General features: G+C 36.7%; 1 long non-coding RNA gene across 1 annotated transcript; it reads right to left on the reverse strand.

Annotated features, from left to right (window-relative positions):
• Positions 1–14,611: 14,611 nt before the first annotated feature.
• LOC113293801 lies at positions 14,612–16,294 on the reverse strand. The gene is made up of 3 exons (XR_003332580.1): positions 15,940–16,294; positions 14,994–15,623; positions 14,612–14,910 (listed from the first exon to the last, which is right to left on the reverse strand). It is a non-coding gene; the product is annotated as an uncharacterized LOC113293801 (long non-coding RNA).
• Between the last annotated feature and the right edge of the window lie 3,014 nt (positions 16,295–19,308).

The raw sequence follows: 19,308 nt of genomic DNA on the forward strand, positions 1-19,308 counted from the left end.
GATTTTAAGAATTAATAAATTAAAATAAATGAAAAATATATACAAAAAAATGTCACGGGATGAAGAATTTATTGGGACTCGGGATTTCACTGTTTTTCATGTTCATGGGGTTCAGAAATTAATTGTAGACATTTATAGCTCAGCACAAAGGAAATACCAACTCTATTCTTTGCCAAAGTAGATTTCATAAAATATTACGCGTAGCTCATAAGCATGGCGCATCAAAATTACCTAGAACTAAGCATGCTCCGTCAAACAAAGTCACGAGTAATTAATAGAAATCATAATTCATTAAAAATCAAAGAAAATAGTAAATAAACAATCAATTAAGTTACCCCAATGGTGAAATCCAGCTTCCTCCGTTGTCCCAATGTTGGGTTTTAGCTCCTCATATTGTAGACACACTCAAAGGATAATTTATTGCTCAAAAAGGTGTTTACAAATGATAAAAATGGGAGAAAATGATTAAAACCGGGTTTGTAACAAATATAATTGTTACAAACCAAACTGTTACAGAGAACAATAAATGATAACTGTCACTGTCACTGTAGCACTACGACCCTCCAGTGTTGTGTCGTTGTCACTGTAGATGAACGACAGTTCTTTAGGGTCTTATGTTCTTCGTTCTTTCCTTCAATGGAAGCACCAGAGACAAGCTCTGCAACTCTATTTCTCACCCTTTTTCGTCCTATAACTCTCCATGACCCCTCTATGTGATGCCAGCATCCTGTATATACCCATTCTGACCGAGAATGTATCCTCATAACTCCAAATAATCACGGAAGTCAATAGAAAATATTCCCATGCAAGATACGGAAATTTCTTCCATGTTTTAAATCTTCACGCGTCTTTGTACATCTGAAATGCTCCAATTTGTCTGAAACACGTCCCAGAAGTAGTTAAACATGCATGCATCTTACACTATGCACAGAAAGAACGTACAATCACGTGAACATCTCTTCTCTACCACGTAACCCCCTGTTTTCTTCATCCCGACGATTCAGCCAATTCTAACTGAAACCATCGACCATACCGTCCCTGTTTGGTCCAAACAGGCCCAAAGAAACCAAATCCAGTGCTCGAGTCTGACTCCAACTTCACCAAACTCGCAGGAAGAAAACAAGGGAATCTTTTCAGTCCCTAAATCCACCTCTAGCCAATTCTGGTATAAACGACGACCATTACCAGCTCTGTTGAGTCGAAAGCAACAAACTCAATAAGTTTCGGCCCTTGAATCTCCCTATAATAGTCCAATTCTCAAACCGTAAATTCTGTTTTCTGAAGAACACCTATTTCCACCAAAAAAAGAATTTGAATGTTGAAGATGAAGTGCCCTAAATCCGTTCTGCGGGTGCCTTTAACATTGGGGTGTCATGGGGGTGCCCTTATCTAAACTGAGGGTGCCTTTAGAAATTTTCCTGGGTGCCTTTAACACTTTTTCGAGCCAAATTCTCCAAAAAATGTTTATTTCCAAAAATACATAAAAACACAATATTAGTACAAAAATCGAGTTCTAACAATACAGACATTGAGGGCAATTCAGACACAAAAATGTGTCTATCAAATACCCCCAAACTTATTATTTGCTGGTCCTCGAGCAAATCTAAATCTAGAAAATAAAATCCAAACTCACTAGGTGGCCCTAGTGATCGAGTTATAGTTTCGGGAGGGTTTACGAGAGGTGTACCCACAAAACCTTTTACTCCAAACCCTTGCTATCTACGCAGAACCTTGGAAGGCACTAAAGAATCTCCTTGGTTGGCATACAATCATTGACTATAGGAGGAAGTACCCTGATGCGAAATTCCAATTGTTGTACACGAGTTGCACTCAAGCATACTAAAATTCATATAAAGTGACAGAGCTCTACTCAGATAGTTTATGTACATGATAACCGGAGTCAACCAATCACATGGAAAGATTAAGAAGATGGATAAAGAGAAAAGATAGATGGTTTAAAATGAACGGTGTTTCCCATATCTGTCTGAAGGCCTCTGCCAAGATGGACCTATCCTAATGGACTGAGATACCGGTCTGACTAATATCAACACAACTGGCAAATATAAGGGGACCAGTGGTCGATAAACCTAACTCTAGGTCAACACAACTGGCATATACAAGGGCACCAGTGGTCGACTTTATTAAATTTATTCCGGTTGGTCTGATGGTCTAGTCTTAATTCTCAATTTTTTTAATTTTTTTTTTAATTTTTTAATTTTTTTGGTATCTCAATCACCCTATTTCACCCTAGCAAAGGTAACAACTTGAATCGTGTGCCCCACCAAATCACTTAAAAAAACTGAAGGATTAGGATTTAACGAGATATGGCGAAACTACCATGTTTTTTTTTAATTCTAACACCTGAGCTCTGTGTTTTTATGAATAGACTCTTTAGATGTTTCCATCTAATCAGATTGGTTACTCAACTCCTACAACCAAGATGTTTCCATCCACTTAGATAGGTTAGTGATATCCTTAATAGGCATAAATTTCTAGGCTCTGGAGTTTATTTATACTGCAACTAAAAAGATTCTCCTGTACCCCAAAACTTAAATCTAACACTGTCCTCAATTTTTTAAAGATAAAATTAAAAGTATGAACAAGGAGAAACTGTTACCACTTGAAGCAAAAGAGTTAAGGAAAGATATTACCGTGTTACATGAGCATGGGTTACCTCCCAAGAAGTGCTAAGTTTAAAGTCTTCAGCCAGACATCAGAAGGAATCAGTCACCTCATAGAATCATAAATTAATATCCGGAATAATTATGGATCACCAAAACCAAATAGGGCTATCACAAGTAAAAGGAATCTGCAACATCCCAAGAAAATTAGCAAATAAAGCACACCCTTGTCTAGTTTCCTGTTTAAGACAACTACATCTAGCTGTGGTTCAGGTTCAGGTTCCATAACAGGGTCTAGATAAAATATTTTCATGGGTTGCAGTTCCTCATAAGTTAGATCCGAATGTTCAGGTTCTAGAGTCTGGAAATACTCAACTTAGAATTTAGAAGCACATAAAATTAACCTGAATAACTGGGGATCCTCTAAGTCAATCAAATTTGACTTATGCAGCTGACCACAATGAGAGTGGTGGTGTAACTGGTGTTCCTTAAACAAATGTGTCGACCCTAATCTCCTAAAGTAATTAGGTTTAGTCTCAAAACTCAATAACTGACACCTTTCAAATTCAAACGTTCCCACAATTGGAATAAAAGTTTTTGGTGGGAAAACAAAATCAATCTGGGTATCATAGCCTGGGTAAACCACATCAACCAGAGGATGGGTTTCTAACAACTGAACTTCTTCCTGGACATTATTAGGTTCGGGAGAGCTAGTATGACGGTAATCTGGCACAATGGTTGAGGCACATATATCAAGTCCCAAGTGAGGGACCTTTTTAAGAGTTAAAGCACTCGGAGAATGATAATCACCCCCAAACTTAGAGTTTTCAGTGTCTCTAGAAAGACTAGTCACAACTTCCCTAATTTCTAGGTCATCAGATTCCTGGAAATGGTCAATTGATTCTTTTAAGTCAGGTTCATCCTCACTCATCTCTACGAATTTATGGTCTTCTAAGACTAGTGTTTCTAAATCAATATTCTCAGGGTAAACTCTTTCCTCTAAACCATCATCACAATCATATAAAGGATTATCAGCGAAAGTTTCTACTAAAGGCTCATTAACTACGGTGTTTATCATAATTACTTCCTCTGATTCACTGATAGGCACATCAAATAATGGATTATCCAATACACTGCAGGCTAAAGGATCATGAACTACATCGTCTAAAACGGTGGTATCTCTAGTCAAATCCTCATCCTTTTGAATAGGTGAATAATTATTAAAATTATTTGTATTTGTACTAGAAACAACATTATCATTATAAAGCTCGATAGGAGTAACAAATTCCTGATCACTATGCCTACATATTTTATGTTCTTCATCAATACTATCCTCATCATAATCATCATAATAATAACATGAAAATGATCGAACCCCATCTAAATAAGTAGTATTACCAATTCTAACCTCGTCATCTTGATTATGTGAATAAAAACTATCCTTATTTTCAAGGGTGGTATTGGGAACACTATATTGGTATTTAAGACTATCTTGAGCAAATTTTTCTACGATCCTATTTGTACTCTCAGTAAATTGATTGAGTGACTCTTCTAGAGACATCTTAGTTGACTGCTCTACAGACTCTTCTGGGAGCGGAATATTATAAGTCTCTTTCATAAATAATTGAAATTTCTGTGTTGACTCATTGAAACTCTTGAGAGACTCTTCTAGAGAAATAAAAGGATTGTTTTGCTCGTATGACCTGTGGGTATGTGGATAGTAATTGGGATCACAATGGTATGGACCATAACCTTCAAAAGTTTCGCGTTCCCAATCACTATTCACGCTATGGTCATAAAAAGGATAATGTCCAAGCTGCTCATTCGGATACTCATTGTATTGGCTACTATAATACCAGTTTGACATCCTAACTGCAAGGGAATTCTAAACAAGCACAAAGAAGGCTGACTCGACTACAACAAGCCTATTTTATCTAGAAAACAAAAAGCATGATGGCTCCACTTAGATTGTTTCTAGACCAGGTTCTATTCTTTCGAAAAAGAATTCGTTACAATCTGAGCAAACCCCTCTGGAATCAATCCGAGTTAAAGTAAGTTGAATAGAGACGAGGGAAGCTGCGTGGAGCTTTGATACCCAAGGCCTCACCGGAATTACAAGGCGGCGTATTCAACTCACATAAACCATCATGAACTTCAAAGTATGCTCAAAAGAGTAACCAATATTTTTCGAACGACTTTCCAATTAAGCTCGTTACCCTATCGGTCTCGTTCTAGTCCAAATTTTAAGGCTTAGGTTCGCGTAGGTTACGTGTTCCTAAGGCGGGCAAGAAGGAAACGGTGATGAAATCCGAGTCCTTATCTTGATTTGGCCAGGCCTTGCCCTTTACTAGAAAATTAAATCCGATTTCAGGTCCTCAACATATATGCATACAAAATCATCCAGTAAACCCGCTGACAGGGGATTCGTGGGTGTTTAGAATTCTTACCTCCCGTTCCAGACGGGGGATGAACCGTTGAGGTCGACTCGGGCCACCGACTCCAATGTCAGTGTATGAACCCGAGGGGCCGAGATAGTATCGTAACTGTCGTCCTTCCCTGTGCAGTTTATATTTAAACCAACCCTTCCTTAGGGTTTTAAAAATAAAGTCCAATGTTCAATGTCCGAAAGAAAAGAAAAAAAATGTCCAAAAATAAAAACCTTAATTACAGTTTCTAAAAAAAATAAAATAAAATAATATAATATACAAAATCTTCTTCTTCACTCCTTTTGGATTCCTTCTTTGTTTCCTTCTTTAGCTTCGCTTTTCTTTTCAGCACTTTCTCTCTTTTTCTTTAGCTCAGCTCCAAATATGAAAGCAAACAAGAAATACCAAACGCATAAAAAAGAACAAAAATAAAAAGAAAATAAAAAAAATAAAATATAAAAACCTAAAAACAAATCTATACACAAGTCCGCGTCGGCGGCGCCAAAAATTGATCGAATTTTATATAGTGGTAAGAAGGTTGTCGTTCACTCGGACTTGATGAGATTGATTTTAAGAATTAATAAATTAAAATAAATGAAAAATATATACAAAAAAAATGTCACGGGATGAAGAATTTATTGGGACTCAGGATTTCACTGTTTGTCATGTTCATGGGATTCAGAAATTAATTGCAGACATTTATAGCTCCGCACAAAGGAAATACCAACTCTATTCTTTGCCAAAATAGATTTCATAAAATATCACGCATAGGTCATAAGCATGGCGCATCAAAATTACCTAGAACTAAGCATGCTCCATCAAACAAAGTCACGAGTAATTAATAGAAATCATAATTCATTAAAAATCAAAGCAAATAGTAAATAAACAATCAATTAAGTAACCCTAATGGTGAAATCCAGCTTCCTCCGTTGTCCCAATGTTGGGTTTTAGCTCCTCATATTGTAGACACGCTCAGTGGATAATTTATTGCTCAAAAAGGTGTTTACAAATGATGAAAATGGAAGAAAATGATTAAAACCGGGTTTGTAACAAATATAATTGTTACAAACCAAACTGTTATAGAGAACGATAAATGATAACTGTGACTGTGACTGTCACTGTAGCACTACGACCCTCCAGTGTTGTGTCGTTTTCACTGTAGATGAACGACAGTTCTTTAGGGCCTTATGTTCTTCGTTCTCTCCTTCAATGGAAGCAGCAGAGACAAGCTCTGCAACTCTATTTCTCACCCTTTTTCGTCCCCTAACTCTCCATGACCCCTCTATGTGATGCCATCAACATGTATATACCCATTCTGACCGAGAATATATCCTCATAACTCCAAATAATCACGACAGTCAATAGCAAATATTCTCATGCAATATACGGAAATTTCTTCCCTGTTTTAAATCTTCACGCGTCTTTGTACATCTGAAACGCTCCAATTTGTCTGAAACACGTCCCAGAAGTAGTGAAACACGCATCCATCTTACGCTATGCACAGAAAGCACGTACAATCCCCTGAACATCTCTTCTCATCCATGTAACCCCCTGTTTTCTTCATCTCGACGATTCAGCCAATTCTCACTGAAACCATCGACCATACCATCACTGTTTGGTCCAAACAGGCCCAAAGAAACCAAATCCAGTGCTCGAGTCTCACTCCAACTTCACCAAACTCGCAGGAAGAAAACCCTGGAATCTGTTCAGTCCCTAAATCCACCTCTAGCCAATTCTGGTCTAAACAACGACCATTACCATCTCTGTTGAGTCGAAAGCAACAAACCCAATAAGTTTCGGCCCTTGAATCTCCCTATAACACGTTCAATTCTCAAACCCTAAATTCTGTTTTCTGAAGAACACCTTTTCCCGCCAAAAACAGAATTTGAATGTTGAAGATGAAGTGCCCTGAATCCGTTCTGCGGGTGCCTTTAACATTGGGGTGTCATGGGGGTGCCCTTATCCAAACTGAGGGTGCCTTTAGAAATTTTCCTGGGTAACTTTTACACTTTTTCGAGCCAAATTCTCTAAACAATGTTTATTTCCAAAAATACCTAAAATACATAAAAACACAATATTAGTACAAAAATCGAGTTCTAACAATACAGACATTGAGGGCAATTCAGACACAAAAATGTGTCTATCAGTCGTTAACCCGATTTTAGAGAAGAAAATCAAGGGTTAATGGAGATCGACTCTACCGAGCGCACTAGTATCACACAGACGTGTGGGGATTAAGTTTTTCTCTAGCTAGATGTCTCCTAGATATAGCCTTTCAAATCAGGGTTTTTCCTTAGGTACAAAGCAAACTCTATCTATCGTTAGATGAAAACCTGATTTAGATTCAATCCAATATCCCTCAACCGTTAGATCGATAGACATAGCTTGTCACACACACTTGGATACACGTTTACTGGGTTTGAGAAAACCATGCCCAAACGAGTACACGTATGTTGGTTCATCATGATAACCCCAAAGGTCAACCATATGAGCATATCATATTAATCATGTTCTTCTTCACCATAACTAGTCCAATTGACTCAAATGAACTAGTTAAGAGTTGTTCAATTGCCATGAGATCTTATGTAACTACACAAGACACAATTGAAACAAAGATGATTCGATTCGATTAGAATCGGCTCATGAACATTATAGTCACGGTTTGCATAAAGCATCCCTTAATAATTAATGTTTCATGTTCAGAGCACATCTTTAGATCATAACCTCTTAAGCTCACAAACAAGTTCGCGGACTTAAGTTAATCGGTTTGAGTTTTCCAAACTCAGCAGAAATTCTCGGGTCGAGAACTTCCGCCAGTTCGCGGACTTAGCACACAAACGAGTTTTGGAAATCCCAGCAGAAATTCTTGGTCGAGAACTTCCGTCAGTTCGCGGACTGAGTCTGCGGACTGGGTTCGCGGACTTGGCAAGCCAATTCCACAATCCTACCGATTTCTCTTGATCAACAAAGTTCGAAAAGTTCGGTTCAAGGAATACATGGTTATATAATCTAAACTCTCATTCCAATCATTGGAACATTCTTAGAGGGTGATATTCAGTCGTGAAGAACAACAAACCTTTCTCGTCAGAGCAATTTCCAAAGTGATTGAAAGTTTCATGACTTTCGTCACTAGGTGAAGATAAACCTGATCAAAGAGAAACGTTTTACCAACACATGATTTCGAGTAAAAGATAAGCAATGAATACTCAACTCGAAATATCAAGTGTATATGATCTAGTCTATATAGCATACGACTTTTGTCTCATAAGAAGTAGGAGAAGAATAGATAGACTTTCGAGTGATAGATAAGTTCAAGTCTTCACATACCTTTTTGTTGATGAAGTTCCACGGTTCCTTGGTGTAGATCTTCGTCGTTTTCGTTGAATCACCATGAAGTCCTTGAGCTCAACTACACTTTTCCTATCCTAGTCTGAGACTTAGCTAATAGGCTAGAAATCAAGACTTTATAGTTTTGATCACTAACATTGACAAACATGCTTGATATAGCAACGCATGCGAGGTTGACCGAGCTATGCTCTAACAGAAATGTTAATCCAGTACGCGTACATGTATGCGTACTAAGTTCCCGGACTTCAACTGTTAAACCAGTACGTATACGGGTATGCATACTATGGTTCCCGGACTTGGAGTAACATGCAATAGTTAGCATACAAGTAACATATTGTGTTATATCCAATCAATGGTTAATTGTTCTAAACTCCATTTTAATCATTGAAACATTCTTAGAAGACGGGAATATCTGTCTCACACAAACTGTTAGCTTAAAATAAATTTTGAATTGATCAATAGATCAATACAGAACATTCCGACTCTACATCAAATGACTGTCTCACACAAATCATGTAAGATGTTACCAGGAGATTTTCACATGATCATCTTTTGACTTTCGTCAAAAATAAAAGATGAACTTGGTTAAAGCAAAATCTTACCAACACATATTTCGAGAAATATGTAAGCGAGTTAAACTCAGCTTGAAATATCAGATGTGTATAAGATAAAGTATATATAGTTATACGACTTTTGTCTCAATAGGAGATAGAATAGAAATATACTTCTGAGTGATAGATGAGCTCAAGTCTCCACATACCTTTTGTTGATGAAGTTCCACAAGCTCCCCTTAGTAGTTCTTCATCTTCAATCGATGAACGCCGTGAAGTCTAAAGCTCAACTACACATTATATCCTGGTCCGAGACATAGATATAAGTAGACTAGAAATGAAGACTTATAGTTTTGGCAACTAAACTTGACAAACAAGCTTGAGATAGCAACGCTTGCGAGTTCGACCAAGCAGTGCTCTAACAATATCTATTTATCTTTTCTATTTGGTGTATTATTAATATGCTAGATATCATTATTTGGGTAGTAATTAGCTTTGATAATGGAAGCGCATAAAGAATCAGGGTTCTCCTTTAACCTCCACTCCATTTTTTCTATCATAGCTAAGTTGGAATTTTGAATGTCTTTCCTAAGCGTCCTTCTTCTAAGGGTAATTCATGTGGAATGAAGTTAGTTCGTTTTTCTTCCACTATGGACTCAACATACGTGAAAAACAGATGTCCAAACTAACAAATTTGTTGGTTTGTTCATTCCGGACCAACATGAGATGCCCGGACAAAGAAAACCCGCTGGCAGATGAAGAATAACCGCGCGGTCTGTAAAGACCCCCTCGCGGCTAATGTCAACCCGCCAGCAGCTTTAATTAAACGCCAAAGGCATATCCGAACGACTAAAACCACTCCTCATCTAACAGTTAGAAATTTACAACTTTATAAATACTCCTCATTTCAACTCCAAATTCACACATTTTATACCTCTATACCTCGCTCACTCAAAAATCGTATTCAAGAATGCCTCCCAGAGTTTGTGGTCCTAGATTCACTCTAGAAGAGGATTTAAGTATTTGTAGAGCTTATGCTATTGAAATAAACGATAATATCAATTGAATATGAAGTCGCGTCGAAGATAACGTTTTGGGAGAATTATTTTAGAAATTTCGTCGCAGAAACATGGAACCGGTTTTAACCGTGAGAATGCTGGATTGTCGCACCCTTTTAGTGTAATTGGTCGAGATGTATCAGAATTCTTAGGTCAACTAGTGCACAATCACAAAAATAAATTGAACGGTGAAGCAATAGATGAAGTGGAACCGAGAACACCAGTGGAGTGAGAAGTATCTCACGACAAACCTTTCGCCTTCCAGGCTTGTTTCAGCATTCTTAGATAGCTCAACAGATTCAACCCCTTCGACGTCTTAGGAATTCCAGAAGGCGGCTATTTAATGAGGATGTTAATTGATGGGGCAGTAGTATTTGATTTAATCTAATGTATTTACTTTAATCCGATATCGTATGTTTTTATTATAAGATATAAAACCATTGTTTCCGTGAGACTATTCACAAACCTAGGTCAAAATTAAACAAAATCATCAAAAATAATCGAAACTAGAATTAAGGTTTACACCTGATGATAATGTAGGTCAGAATCAACCAATTTTGGGTTAATAGAAGCATAATCGACTATCATATTGTTGTTGTTGTTTTTTGGATTTCAGGAAAAACGTTAATTTTTTAGGGTTTTCTTCAAGTTTCAGATCTTGATTTCTGATATATGAGTTTTGATTAGGATGGCAAATTTAGAAGAAAATGTTTTGATTTTGGTTTTTCGGTTGAAATCATAGCAGATTTCATAGTTATTCTTGGACATGAAAGGAGGGGTTTTGAAAGAGAGACTGAGAGAGAGAAACTAGTTCTGTTCCTTGGAGTGAGAAAAAAAAAGGTTATCCGAATAAATGAAATAAAAGTAATGTATCAGAAATGAAAAATAAACAGGACTACTAAAAGCCCATGAAAATTCCCTATATTGCAGAAATGCCATGATTCACATCGGATATATTTGTTTCAAAAACGTTGCATCACTAATTTCTTTTAATAAAACAAAATTACTTAATTTGGGCAACGAATTTTCTGGTATGAACGGATATAAACGTTACAAAGCGTGCAACGTCTATATCGGTTGCACACCTCCGAATTCAAAGTGTTGCTAAAACCAGGATATGATATAGTGCAAAGACCGAGGTATAATCTCTACCGTTCAAAATTAAGAACGACCTCGACCGTTCTTCAACCTAGATGCATATATATTACTTTTCCTTAGACTATTGATAAGAAGTAAACTAATAACTTTAATAAAAATGTATCTCCCATTCAACGTGTTTCTGAACTGTTTCTCCTTTGTTTTTGTATTTTCTGTTGTTATTAAGTTTCAAAACTGGAGTTTTTCTGTGCCTTTTAGCGGAACATTTTTTTGGAGCGACTACTAAAACTTGCACTTCCCTTTTACAATTTTCAATCTTTTCAAAACTTCCACATATCTTACAAACATCAGCTTCAGATTTTCTCTCGCAAAAAAGTGTTATCGCCTTTTCAGACATTTCAACTAGAAACTTGAAATAGATTAGAAGAGAAAATTCCAGAGATATGAATTTCTGTGTGAATTAGTTGTTTGAAAATGGTGGTAGTTTATAGTGGTAAAAATATGACCATTTTTTACTTTTGGAAAAATAGTCGTTCACGGCTAGTGAGCACCCGCCAACGGATTTTTTTAGTCCGCCAGGTCGAAATTAAACCACCAGCAAGTTCACTTCACCTGCACGTTTGATAATTAACCTTCCATTATTTTTACCATAGTGGAAAATCAACCTTAAGTATCTACCTGGCTGAACATGTTTCTGAGTTTGTTGATTCCCATAGAAATCGCCTTAGGAACTTTGTCGTTCCCGATTTCCGGTTTACTCCATTGGAGTTGCTTTTATATACTCCACATATAGAGAATCTGAGCACAATGGTGATTTGCTCCTATCCAAATTGTCGTGAATTCTCTACTATGTGAAAACACGCAAGGAAACACAAAGAAAAACGATGACAATCCGAGTACTTAGTGGTCAGCCAATACAAAACTAGTATCTCTAATCTAAGGGAGAATATACAATAAAATATTAGTCATGCGGATCACCATTCCTTGCTCGTTTTTAACAAACATCATCTCTCACAAATCCTCCGGAAGAAAAACTGGGTTTTAAGATCTGGGTCGACTTATGGTGCCCATTTCTTGGCTTACCGGCATCATCCGTCTCTGGTTCATTCTGAATATGCTGTCATTGTCGATTTCCAAGGGAGTTACAGGTTGGAGGTTTTCTCAGATATTCGAGGTATGGTTTTGTAAAAGGTTTTCAAAAACCTTGCTGGTTCTGAATGTTAACACCGAAGGTTGTGATGATGGTGTGTCTCCTTCGAATTTGGATCTCTGCAAAGTTGAAGAGACAGAGATCACAGAATTCAATCCAATGATGTAGAGTTTTAATTTGGGGATTAGGTGATTTAGGGTTTTTAATTTGGGCATCAAGCAAATCTTTTGATTAATTATAATTTCATTTTCAGTTTAGTAATTGGGATTTTAGCTGTCTAATGAAACTGCACTCTTTAATTAGTAGCAGTACTATATATATACTCCTAATCAATTATGCTTTGGTTGGTGTTTTTGTTAAGTACATTTTTCTGTTTTACTTAATCAACTGGACAACTGAACTCTGTACAGTTTAGTATTGGTTGACACCACCGGAAAAAGGAAGAGGAAGTGGAGATAGTTACCGGAGCAAAGGAAGATGGGTTAGTTTGACGTACTCAGGTAGTAGTACAAAATGCGTATGTAGAGCTGAAAAGTCAAACATGGGTACAACTATGTTGATTATTTTTGACTGCTTTGGTTCTCTAGCGTTCCAACTAGCTGATGTGTCACACTGTTACTGGAAAAAACTGAGCACTTGAATACACTTTGACCAAGCCTTTAGTTAGAAATTTAGAAAATCACCGAGTTGAATCAGCAGGAAGGGAGCCACTACCTCAAGATTTTGGGGAAAACAATTTAAATTTTTTAACGTAGCTTAGAGCTTCTCCAACGGTGGAAGTGGATGCATGTTTCATACGTGCTATCACTTCTAAGACATCATTTGAGTATAAAATCCTAATTATTAGAGAAATGTTATTTTTTATCTCCAACTCATACAGTTTTCAATGATTTTTATTAATAAAAAGTTGGGCACATTATTTAAATACCCTACTATGGGGTCCTACCAAAATATCCTTATCATCTTAACAAACACCCCTAAGCTTAATACATTACTAAAATGCCCCTAAACTTAATACATTACTAAAATACCCTCTTTTATGTAGTGTATATACAAAACCACCGACCACTATTCAAAAATAAAATAAAATAAAATAAAATAAAAAAATAAAACACTACTACTGCCCACCCCCAACCACCACCACCAGCCCACCACCACCGACGACCACCACCGCCCACCACCACGAACCACCACCACCACCGACGACCACCACTGTTCACCACCGCCAATCAGCTCCACTGTCCACCACCGCCAATCAGCTCCACTGTCCACCACCGCCAACCACCACCACTATCCACCACCACCGCCAACCACCGCCGCCGCTAACCAACACCATCACTGTCCTCTACCACCGCCATCAATCACATCGCCGCCGCCAATAACCGCCACCCACCGCCGCCGCCAACGACCACCACCACCATGTGGGGTCAACTTGCTGAAATTGTGTCCATATTGGAGGCAACTAGCTCAAGTTGTCTTCGAATCTGAGGCAAATAATCCAAGTTGTCTTCAAAAGTGAAGTCAAGTGACACAAAGTTGTTTTCAAAAGTGAAAGCAACTAGCCCAAATTGTCTTTAAATATGAAGGCAACTAACACAAGTTGTCTTCAGATAGGAGGCAACTATCACAAGTTGCCTCCAAAAATAAAAATTATACACAAATGAGTGAACCTTGTGTGAGTCGAACACACATCTTCTGACATATAGTCAGTTGTGCTACCATTGCACCACAGATTCGTCAATACAAAAACAACATATCAAAATCACATACTACCAAACTCCAACACAAGACATCACCACATCTTCCATCTATGCTACTGCAACTGTACCTGCAACAACTTCATGACCACAATTTCGTCAATACAAAAACACAGCACAACACAATTTCATCCATCAGCTCATCTGTAACTGTACTATCCAGCACTCTCAGCTCCATAGATGTCTCCGTATATGAAGGTGTATGGAGGTAACTGGCCAAAGTTGTCTCCGTATATGGAAACAACTTGTTCAAGTTGTTTCCGTATATGGAGGAAACTTGCACAAGTTGTTTTAAGGCAAATCTTCTTATTAAGTACCCCTCAAGCTAGCACAAAAAATATTTAGAACAAGCAGGTACATGTAAAACAGAGAATCAAAAACCAAATCCTTCACACACTATGCAAAACCTAGTTTTATATCTAGCCAAATAAAGAACAATTGTCTCATGCATTGCCCACAACCTATAGATCAAAGTTTCATATCAATTAGGACTTCTGTGGTTCCAAGGTGCATTTAAAAGTTGAAAAATCAAGTGATGTATACAAAAGAAAAAAATGAAACGTATTGTCAAAGAGAAAAATAAATTATGAAAATTTAGAATGTGCATCAAAAAAAGTAATCACGTCAAATATCCATTCACTACATCTTGGAAAAGGAATAAAACTTGAGAAATGCACGAAGGAAAGAAACCATGAGTCTGGACTAACTAATAATTAATGTCCAAATCACTTAACAATCCTAACTATATTATATACTCACTTTCAGACTAAGCAATCAATATAGGCATTGTACTTCGCTCGACCAGATGATACTCGAAAACTTATCTTAGCTGTTTGCTTTGGTTCTGGGATCTTGATCACAACTCCAAGTGCAAACATTTTTTCTCCAAAGATATCTTCACCTGATATTTAAACGCAGTAACATAAGACAACTGTAAAAGCATGTGATCAAATGAAAATTGGGTTATTCACAATGTCCACAAACCTTAACATTTACTTCCATCTGTGTCAAACCAAGTTCCTTGATAGTTGGAAATACCTGAAATGGAAGGTCTACACCCTTTGCAAAATCAACTTCTACTATCCAACGTGTTGATCCAGCACTCTACCAGTTACAGCTAGTTCTCATTCCATGTCAATTAGCCACCGTTGCCTGCACTCAGTAGTTAATGTACTCCCTGGATCCCAAGTTCTCAGGTCCAGATACACCAACTAGTCGAGCTCAGAATTCTCTTGACAAATTCACCACCCACTGATAATCGAAATGTAACTTCATATACAAATTCATCACCATTTAAACTCTATACACGACCACCATCATTCAACACTAATTTCAGTCAAGACCCACCAAATTTAGACCGCATATGGAACCCAAAATATGATATTCATTCATATCTCTACCCATATACCTGCATCCATCTCCCGACGCCGACCACAACAACAACCACACACAAATCCATCTCTGCACCCATCTTGTGTTCACTGCTACACTGAACCAAAAACCTCACTTGGAATTCATCCCCAACAGCATCCACCTCCATTTTGGTCATGGCAACTTCTTTCTCCATAACCTTCTTAAACACTACTGCCTCAATCCAAAACAACAGCACCACCACTACCAAATTTTACCCAAACAACAACAACTCTGTTAGAAACATAAAACAGACAACCAACAAACATTATCCAGATAGATTTCAATCAAACTTTTAATTGAAAATTTGAAATTTAAGCTACAAATAAATATTGATTCTGTTTACAACCTAAATCAAACAAGCAACAACATTATTTATATACATGTCAGCCAAATTTCAAGTGTTACAAAACAACAGATACAGGTCGAATAAGATCACGTTCAGAAATATATTTTTTTTTTTGTTAAACATCAACAGGTACCAAAATCAAAAATCAAAACCCCCAAAGGTGAACCATACCTGAACCCGTATAACCCGTTGAATCATAAAAATCAAACGAAATAACCACAAACCCTCAAAAATCGAAATCAAAAGTATTTACAACCCAAATGATGAACATTACAAACTGAATCAGTCTTGAGCTTCGCTGAATTGAACATGCAAAACTTATACTCTCTATTCAATTACTAAAATTGAAACCAAAGAAATCAGATCTCTCGATCTATGTGAATCTGATTTCCAATTTCAATTTTCAAACTACAAAGAAGAAGTTTGCTGATAGTAATGGTGTACGTAACGGAGGTGGTGGTGCTGGTTGTAGTGGAGGAAATCAAGATGAGGGTGGTGGTGAGAGCGACGAAGGTGGTGGCGGTGGGACGATGGAGATATCGTCTGTGACTAAGTTATGAGAAATAAAGAAAGTAAATGAGATAGAAAGGGTAAACAAGGAATCATTGAAATTAAATTTTTAATAAAAATTTCAATTATGCCATTAGGGGTATTTGTAAAGTCCCATAAAGATATCTGTCCCAAGTCAATCAAAACGAAGGGCAATTATAACATTCTCACTAAAAAAATTGACTAGGATGGGAAGACATTCTCTAAGTGAATGTCTAAAACTAGAGGTTCACTTGGAGGATGTCTAACTTTTTTTCTGCCACATCATCTTAACTTCAATGGGTTGGAAATGATTTTTTTATAATTATGGTTGTGAATCCTACGTGGATTATGACTTTTTTCTTCACACACGTTCCATTGGAGAGGCTCTTATGTTGTGTAAAATTAAATGATCGACGGCACAGCACAGTAGGATATCGCCCGTACTCCAGGAACTGGAAAATTGAGGTCCCAAAGTTGAATACATAAAGACAAAGTCAGTAGAGAAATCTTAAATAGGACTACATAGGGACTCTCGATTGCGTTAAAGAATAGGAGCTCTGTGGATCAGGCGAATCTGAGTTGACCCAGATGGCTAAATCAGTGACAAATTTTCTTTAATTTTTGTGTTTAATCTCTCTGTTTTATGTGTTTTTTCTGATTTCTTTCAATCTAGCTATGATCGTTTATGTGTTTAATCACATTTCATTAGATAGTTGCTAACAGTTTAGTTCTGTTTAAGGTTTTTGATTTCTTATATTGCGTGTTGTTTATCATTATTTTCTTGATTTTTATGGGAAATTAATCTTTATTGTTTGCAGTACTTTGTTGATTTCAGTAGTGTACCAGTTGTGGTCTTTAAGGGAGCGTGGTGCATTTGGATCCACGATTACTCATTGGAACAGTAATGTTTCCCATATCTAAAGTATGGACATGTTCAACACTATTTATGGCTTTATCTTACTCATTACAGTGGTTATCTTATCTAGAACCTCTCATGGGATGATCTGTGAATTTATATGCTTCACTGCCATTACACCAATCAATCAATTTCTCGTCCAACCTCAACACCATAATCAAGATATGTCTATACTCGACTCCATTCAAACTAAGGGTATTTTTGGAAAATCAAACTCTTTTAGGGCGCATCTCTGGCTTTCTCTAAAAATTGAATTTTACCTACCTAAATTAAATCCTTATATTCCGGCTTATTCTCATAAACTACATTACTTGAAAATCTTAACAAATTAACCGTAGTAACCGAAGCACACATACGTCTTTGTGAAAATAATCCATATGGATTTGAACCATCAGAATTCTGAGAATCATAATGAAAAAAACGGGGAAATGATCATAAATCCCTGATAAGGTAATTAATCTAAATAAAATTGCTGAATGGTACAATAAGGAGCATTAACACTATGCAAAGAAAAGTCGGGATGTGTTTTTTGAGATAGGTTGAATTACTTTGATTGTAGAAATCCATGATGATTTTGAGCTTCCACATTAGGAGTTGAAGAGGAAACGTAGTTTTCAGTAACGTTACAATTTTTCACTCCGTTTGCTTTGAGTGCTAGATAGGTCATAGCTTATGACATTAGAATCAGACGTTGAATCAATTAACAACCGTGTTTATAAACTATTCAAACAAGCAAGCCTAATATTAAGGAGTTTTGCACAAGTAAATAAAATATACCAGTTACTGAACATTGATCAAATATCTATTATGCAATCTTTGCAACTAATAGTGTGATGGAAATACAATAATCATTATGCAGAACTTTTTTCTTTTTTTTTTGATTCTTCCTAAACGATAAAGATTCGACTCAGCAAGATAAAAACTTATCCTAGCATGAATCAGAAAATAAAATAAATAACTAGTATTTTTTTTTACGTAATAGACGATAGTAGTGATGATAAATTCTTTATCTGGACCAATATTTTTGTCTGTAATTTATCCCAATCTGAAAACACATCCAATCGGTTTTGGAAAAGTGAGGAATAAGATTGTGTAACGATTATGTAAATTTATATCAACTTTTTTACATCGAGGTAAGTAAAAGTTTTCTTTTTTCGGAGGTAAATTTTTCTCTAGTTTCTTATATAACCCAAAGTATGTTTTGAGGGAAATTTGCCTCCAATTTATTTTTCACTTTTCCATGTTATTGAAAAATTTAGGGTAAGAATACCTTAGCAGTAGAGATGAAATCTAAAGTAGAAAGTCTAACTTTTATTTGTTTTAGCCACGTGGAAATGACCCATTACAAAAGAGCGCGTGATTGTGGGATACTTAAACTAATTGGGGGATAGAGGAAAAAGACAAAAACTGGACCCAACTATCAAATCAAGGTCACTCCTTATCTAAGTATTTTACCTAATACCTAATCTACCCCTCATTAATCAAGATTAGTGCTTGATTATAATTAGTAAAATCATAAGATTATTTGACAAATGATTAATGTGTATTTTTATTTGTTTTTGGGTGAGTGAGGTAAGAGTAGAAGGAGGGACAAAAATTGAGAGGAAACTTTTTTTTGGTGAAAATGGAGGATGATTGTGAAGATAGAATTGCTGCTGAATCTTTAGCTCAACTACAACAAGAAGCACATCTTCAATCTTCTGCTAATGACAACAACTCACAATTGCAAATATTTGTGGAACCAACACCCTTAAATCATGATTTTTATGGGCATGGAGAGCTTCTTGAAAAATCAACCTAAGAGAGTAAACTAGTTCAACAGACAAGCACTCCCAATATTCAGGTAAAGGTGTCAATGTGTTGAAAATTTGATTTTTTTTCTTTGAATCCACCATTGTTGCAGCTGAAATAGCTCGGTGCCGGCATGGACGTAGTATGAATACAATGCCGGTCCATTACAGGCATGGTATTCATACTATGTCCATGCCGACCTAAAATATCCCCCATTTTGAATGGCAAGCCAGCATTGTTGTCGGTCGTCCATCCATGCCGACATTTGTTGGAAATTTTCATAAATGTTTGCCACTATTCGG

Source organism: Papaver somniferum, chromosome 7 (assembly GCF_003573695.1).
Source record: "Papaver somniferum cultivar HN1 chromosome 7, ASM357369v1, whole genome shotgun sequence".
NCBI lineage: Eukaryota > Viridiplantae > Streptophyta > Magnoliopsida > Ranunculales > Papaveraceae > Papaver > Papaver somniferum.